The following is a 7,754-nucleotide window of genomic DNA, read 5'->3' as shown; positions in this document are numbered from 1 at the left end:
CAAAATCTTCCAGTAAATTGGCCTTAACTCATGCGTGATATTATTAGGCACTGAACTGGTCACTGGTGACTCGGTTCCCTTAATCTGATCAAAATTAAAATCCTCCTGATTCCTTTAAAAAAGAAAAAAAGGCATTTTCTTGTCAATTTGCTCTGCCGTTCAAAGTCTCTGCTTTCAGTTTTGTTTATTGAGTGGTAATGGCTCACATTTACTGGGCTGCTTCTCTCAGCCAGACTGATGGACTTGCCTCCACAATTTAATTCAGCCGTCCCTGGTGAAGTGGGAGGCACACCCTCTTTCCAAATGAGGGCCCCGAGTTAAATTCAGAAACTTGCCCAAGAGCACACTGTGGGAATTGGTCTAACCACAACCAGGAAGCTAAAAGAGATTAGTCTTCTGCAAAGTTCATGTTTCTGACCAAATCTTTTTATCATTTTTTATTGTTATTTTATTGTAGTTGTCCCAGTTTTCCCCCTTTGCCCTCCTCCGCCCATCCCACCCCTTGCTCCTATAGTCCATCCTCACACTGTTGTCCATGTCCGTGAGTCATTCATACATGCTCTTCGACTAGGCCCTTCCCCTTATTTCCACCTTATGCCCCTCCTTCTGCCCCTCTGGTCACTGTCAGTCTGTTCTATGTTTCCATGCCTGTGGTTCTATTTTGTTCATTTGTTTATTTTGCTCATTAGATTCCTCTTATAGGTGAAATCATATGGTATTTGCCTTTCACCAACTGGCTTATTTCACTTAGCATAATATTTTCCAGTTCTGTCCAAACTGTTGCAAAAGGTAGGATTGCCTTCTTTCTTTCTGCTGTGCAGTATTCCGTGGTGTAAATGTACCATAGTTTTTGATTCACTAATTTACTGATGGGCACTTAGGCTGTTTCCAGCACTTGGCTATTATAAATTGTGCTGCTATAAACATTGGGGTGCATAGATTCTTTTGAATTGATGTTTCAGTATTCTAAGGGTATGTTCCCAGCAGTGAAATTGCTGGGCCAAAAGGCAGTTTCATTTTTAGTGTTTTGAGGAAATTCCATACTGTTTTCCACAGTGGCTGCAACAGTCTGCATTCCTACCAACAGTGCACTAGGGTTCCCTTTTCTCCACATCCTCTCCAGCACTTGTTGTTTGTTGATTTGTTTATGATGGCCATTCTGACAGGCATGAAGTGATATCTCATTGTTGTTCTAATTTGCATCTCTCTGATGGCCAGTGATGTAAATAATCTTTTCATATGTCTATAGGCCATCTGTATGTCCTCCTTGGAGAAGTGTCTATTCAGGTCCTTTGCCCATTTTTTAATTGCAATGTTTGTCTTCCTGGTGTTGAGTCGTATGAATTCGTTATGTATTTTGGAGACCAAACCTTCATCCAGTGTATCATTGGCAAGTATGTTCTCCTATATGGTTGGTTCCCTTTTCATTTTGATGCTGGTTTCTTTAGCTGTGCAGAAGCTTTGTAGTTTGATGTCGTCCCATTTGTTTATGTTTTCCCTTTATTTCCCTTGCCCCAGGAGATATATCGGCAAATGTATTGCCATGTGGAATAAAATATATGGAATGCTTCACAGATTTGAATTTGCATGTCCTCCTTGCACAGGGGCCATGCTAATAATTTCTGTAGCATTCAAATGTTAGCATATGTGCTGCGGAAGTGAGCACCTAACCAAATTTTTAAAAACGAAACCCAAACAAGCTAAATGCTAATGCCCAGAGATGAACTGTCTGGGAAGTATTTGCAGAGATGAAGTACATAGTAAATGGAGACTTTAATTCAATTAAAGGGATCAAGTTTGTAAAGAACACCATAGTTCCCAGGAAACCACAGGAAGGCATGTTCCTCACAGAAAAAGAAAGGATGAAGGGGGAACGTTTTTTCCCATGTAATTACCATGAACTGTGCATGCCATGAAAGCAGTGGTTCTCAAAGTGTGGTCCATGGAACAGCAGCAGCAGCAGCAGCCCCTGAGAGCTCGTTGGCAAGGACAACCTGAAGGCCCCACGCCAGAGCTATTGCGTTACAAAATCCGGAGTGAGGCCCGGCATCCTGCCTTTCAGCAAGCCCAGCAGATGATTTTGGTGCAAGTTCCAGTTTGAGAACCACGGCTTTAGAGTTGAATTTCTGAACCACCAAGACCATTCATCGACTCAGCTGTTTCTGGAACAACATTTACACGTTTAAAGCTTGGACCTGTTTACAGGCATATTAACATTTTAAAAACTTAAGAATGTTAATCCAATTCAGCTAAGTGTTTTACAAACTAATGCCTAACCTAATGCTTTGACCGGTTAGGTTTTTTTTTGTTTTTTGTTTTTTTTTAATTTTATTTAGTTACTTTTCAAGTACATTTTTTTTTTTACCCCGCCCCTTCTCCCCCCCCTCTTTCTTTTTCCCTTTTTCCCCTTAAGTTCCCTTCCCTCGACCGGTTAGGTTTAAACTAACAACAGCAAACATTTCCAAGGACTGACTATGCGTCAGGTGCCATCCTAAGTGTTTTACATTGATTAATTCATTTAGTCTTATGGCATGCTATGTATGCCATTCTTACCCTCGTTTTGTCAGTGAAGACCGTGAGTCCAAGAGAGGCGAAGTAACCTGCCCAAGTCCCAGAGTGGGTCCTCGACAGCCGGGATTTGAATCCAGCTGCATAGATACAGAACCCTGTTCATGACTGTGGGACTACCTTGGGGCCCTCAAAAAATTTTTAATCTATTTGAGAGAGACCTCTAGAGAAAAGAAAAATCTACCAGAGAAATTTGAAAATTGGAGAATTTTAATTTTCTCTGTCAAACCAATCTATCTGTCACAGGCATATTATCAGAGTCCTTTCAAAAATATTATCATGACACTCGAAGAGTCCTCAAGCCCTGGCCAGTGTGGCTCAGTTGGTTGGAATGTTGTTTCTTAACCAAAGAGTTGTAGTTTCAATTCCCAACCAGGACACACTCCTAAGCTGAGGGTTTAATCCCCAGTCCAGTCACCTATGATCCCCAGTCCCAGGAGCATAAGGAAGACAGCCAATCAATGTTTCTCTCTCTAAAAAAAATAGTCTTCAGGAACTTGAGTTAGTTCCTTGGGACATTAGAATAGATGTTAGGCTTAGGTGATTCCGTGATCTACGGAGTTTAAGATTTGATGAGGCTATTTCTGAAGCAATTTCTTGCTCTTCCTCTGTCACCAAATGTTACTACCATCTTCATCCTATAGCAGTGTGTTTATCCCCAAGTATAACACCATGCCAGAAAGCATACTGCACCCATAGATCAAATATCCAGTCCATTTGTCATGTTTTGGTTTGGAAAGCTTGGCAGCGGGCCCCTTCCTGCTCCTTGGAACTCTGAGGTTCTGCCCCATGCCAAGGTCAAACTTGGATATCCTGTACTCCCTGACACCTGGAAGATTTCATTGCTATTCCATTGTAAAAGAGGCCAGTTTGGGGGAGATTGAAGAAAGACTGGGGATACCAGGTGGGTGCCAGGCAGAGTGGTGCCCTGGAATTTCTAAAGCAACAGTCTCTCTGCTTCCGAGAGCAAGTGTTAAGGATTTTGTTCAGTGCGGGAAGGGAAGATACTCCAAGAATTAACTTACTTAAGACTCTTTGTTTTTTACATGATGGGAGTATTATCATTGCAAAATCCCACTACCATCTGGGACTTTTCAAGACGTATATCACAAAAGTGATCAGCTTCTTGGAAGGAGGAGGACAATAATGCAGGTCATTCTTTGGGATTAGAAAGTAAAAAGGTCCCTGGAGTCACTTGTCTCAGCCTGTTCCCTTCACCAGATGCTCGGTCCTATGGCCTCCCTCAATGTGGACCTTCCCCAGATCCTCTGCGAGGTCTGTGGAGTCTTCCTATTGCCAATGAAAAACAACATTTTTCCCCCGCACATTGGTAACTGCCAAGTGACTAGACTTTCTACAGCCATTCCTGCTCTTGCTCTGGTCCCAGCTGGAATGTAATCCAAGCGTGCTATTGTCATGTCCAAAAAGTTACCCACAAATCCCCTCTCAAATCCCAACAAATGTTGAAGATGTTCCTGGAGAGTTCCAGGGAAAAGGAAAGGGGATTTCATGGTACAACTTTCACTAGGATGAGTTAATGAACACCGTCCTAAGTGTTGAGAAGGACTCAGGAATGAGGCACTCTGACAAAAGCATTCCCGGTGGTGGACAGAGTAACCGCGAGCCCTTGAGGCCGATGAGAGAGAGGGCCGGCATGCTTGAGGAAAAGGAAGAAGATGAATGTGGCTAAAACAGGGCCTCTCAGGGTGTTGTCTGGGACCAGTCTGCCACAAGATGAGGAATTTGGGCCAAAATGTAAATCAAAATACTACTTTTTAGCAAGAAAGTCTTGCTACAAAAAAAAAGAAAAGGCTGAACTTAAACTGTACTTAGGTCCAGCCATTGTTAATATAATGAGAATGGTTTGTGTGACATCAATGTAACCTGGCAGCCAAGGAGAGTGGACTGGAATGCACACGCGTGAACAGCGATGACTTCACTGTACTAGTCAGTGGGGGCAGTACATGCCATTGAGTGAGAGTGTGTACTGTGTGGCTGTGGCATTCAAAATGCCTGAGCAAGTAGAGCAACGAATCTACATCAAATTTTGCATTAAGCTTGAACCTTCCTCCATGGAAACTATTCAGATGATTCAGAAGGCTTCCAGGGACCGTGCAATGAGTGCAAAGCAAATAAAAGTGTAGCACAGATGCTTCAAAGATGGTGGAGAATCTGTTGAAACTGATCCACATTCTGGAAGGCCTGCAACAAGCAGAACACCTGATATGTTGAATGTGTATAAGGTACAATCGACAAAGGTCAGAGACCAACAGCACGAGAACTAGAAGTGATCTGGGAATTCCAAAAACTACTGTGTCTGAGATTTTGACACAGGTTCTTGGCATGAAACATGTCGTGGGAAAATTTGTTTTGTGGCTTCTGCTACCAGAGTACGAGGAACATTGTGCTGCAGTTGCTAATGGCACTGAGAGAACTGTGTGAGGTCCCAACGTGCCTTCTGTGAAAAGGACTGAGGTATCACGGTCCTATGTACAATGTTCCTTGTATATTGTATCTTCTTCAATAAATGTGTCTACTTTTTGTATTACACAGCTGGATACTTTCTGGACAGACCTAGTAGTTAGTGATGCAATTAATTCCCTAAAGGTACATATTCTGTTTTTGGTGTTGCTGAAATATATAAAGAATATTGGAGAAGTATAGCTCAAGATTGTATAATATGTACAATTATATAATATAAAATATCCCATAAGTATAATTTTGTGGCTTAATGATTTAAAGATACTGTAATATCTTTTATTGTTAAAAAGAAAACATCGATAAGAAATAATTCAATATTTTACAAATCTTCTACAACCCAATAATTACTACACTTTTATTTTTAAAGACATTCCAGTCCTTGTCCCCATGTGTATATCTTTATTCCATTTCAGTCATCTGGTCCACACACACTTTTGCTTTTGCAGTTAACATCAAATCATAGGCATTTTTACATACCCATAAATAGAAATAATAAATGCCATTTTAACAACTACATAATAGTCAATAGTTAACAATTGACTGAAGCATCTACCTTCAAAAGACATTTCTTTCCTTTTGTTCTCCCTGTTATAAATAACCTGGCTATGAAAACCAAAGTACATGCTGCTTCCCTTCTTTTGGATTATGTCCTTTAAAAAACTACCAGAATTGAAATTCCAAGCATAATAATATTTTTAAATGAGGGTTAAAAATGCATATTTGCTATATATATTTCTTTATTACAATATGCATATTCAGTCATTTTAGATTTTATCTGCAGGGCTTTTAGAAAAGACACTTGGTACCTTTAAAGGTTTTTTTGTAGAATTCTAAAAGAGTTGGCATCAACAAATGAACTTATGCAAAATATTTTATGACATATCTATTTCTACAATTCAGTTAATAAAATAATTGATAAAGTTATTTATTGCAATAATTTCTAAGCAACACTAAACATTAACATCTGAAATTATAAGCATTTAAAAGTGCCCTGGCTAATGTGGCTCAGTGGATTGGACTCTGACCTGTGAATCGAAAGGTCGCCAGTTCTATTCCCAGTCAGGGTTCATGCCTACGTTGCAGGCCAGGTCTCCAGTTTGGGGCGTGTGAGAGGCAAACAGTTGATGTTTCTTTTGCACATCAATGTTCCTCTCCCTCTCCTTCTACCTCCTCCCTCCCTTTCTTTCTAAGAAATATAAATAAATAAAACCTTTAAAAAAGTGATGCATTCCATAAAAATATATAAATAAATAAAACCTTTAAAAAAGTGATGCATTCCCTAAATAGCCATTGGTCTTTCCAGAGCCTTCCTGTATCCCCGTCACTTAAAGGCTCCCAGTCACATGTGCCAGTTACCAGAAGACACTAAAGGAGTTCATCATCACCAAACCATTATTATATGCAATGTTAAAGGGACTTAAGAAAAAGGAGATCAAAACTACAAACAATAAAAGGATAATAAATATGTATCTATCAACAACTGAATCTAAAAAACAAACAAGGCAAACAAGAAGAACAGAGACAAAATTGTGGAGACAGAGTGTTTTGATGGTTGCCATGTGGGAGGGGGGTGTGGAGGAACAAGTAAAGAAGTGAGGGGACTAAGAAGTACAAATAGGTAGTTACAGAACAGCCATGGGGATGTACAGTACAGTATAGGAAAGGGAGTAGCCAAAGAACTTATAGGCATGACCCATGGACGTGAACAATGGTGTGGAGATGGCCTGAGGGAGTGGTGGGGTGCTAGGTGGGGGGGGTCAAAGGGGAACTTGGGACAACTGTAATACCATAATCAATAAAATATAATTTAAAAAATGAAAATAGGCCAAGGATATCAAGAAAGGAAGTTCTTCATTATGGAACAATTCCATCCAATAAATGTAGAAGCAATAATAGAATAGGCAAAAAACTGTACTTGAAAAATAACTAAATAAAATTATTGAGAAAAAAAAAGAATTGAAAAAAAAACCCCCACCTTTTCCTAGCCCCCAAAGGAATAACTGATTTGGCAAAGATTCTTAATAGATTTTAAAACATGATGATAGGTCTCATACCACAGATTCCTAACTAAATCCAAAGAGAAAATGTGTGTCCCCCTGGAGGGGGTCCGTGGTTACCACCTTCACGGAGTGGTCAGCCTGGGGGAGACCCGAGTGCCGTGTGCCGGCCCACCTCACCCACAGGGCCCGCGGCACAGCAGCCGGTGGAGGCCACACGCCACCATCTGAATGACTGAAACTTGTGAATAAAGTTACCAGCTTTCACAAAGCACGTTTTATTCCCACACCTTGACACATACACCTTTATAATGTATACCTGTGTAAAGCTATAGATTTTGTACAGAGACTTTGGATGACTGAAAGCTGGAAACATATCAAAGACAACTAAATTTAGTTATTTTTGTGCACACGTGAGTTTTATGTTCATGCACTATCATTTGGTAATAAAATAAAGACATACATAATTTTATTATATATTTACTCGGATAAAGTAATGTTTATGCCCTTCATTTTAGTAAAATCACCAAGTTGTTATAGCAAATAATTAGACATAAATTGTGTCCTGTAAGATGCTGATAATATGAAGAATTAGAAATATAACTCTGGCTGATGTGGCTGAGTAGACTGAGGGCTGGCCTGAAATCCAAAAGGATGCTGGTTCAATTCCAGTCAGGGCACATACGTGTGGGTGGTAGGCCAGGTCCC

The 7,754-nt window shown here is 40.3% G+C and overlaps 1 pseudogene; it reads right to left on the bottom strand.

Annotated features, from left to right (window-relative positions):
* Positions 1 to 1,553: 1,553 nt before the first annotated feature.
* Positions 1,554 to 1,666, bottom strand: LOC119035297 (uncharacterized; annotated as a pseudogene).
* Positions 1,667 to 7,754: the final 6,088 nt, after the last annotated feature.

The sequence above is a fragment of the Artibeus jamaicensis genome, unplaced genomic scaffold, assembly GCF_021234435.1.
Source record: "Artibeus jamaicensis isolate MK-2021 breed Jamaican fruit bat unplaced genomic scaffold, CSHL_Jam_final contig_3230, whole genome shotgun sequence".
NCBI classification, from domain to species: Eukaryota; Metazoa; Chordata; class Mammalia; order Chiroptera; family Phyllostomidae; genus Artibeus; species Artibeus jamaicensis.
This window is presented reverse-complemented; position numbering and strand designations above follow the sequence as displayed.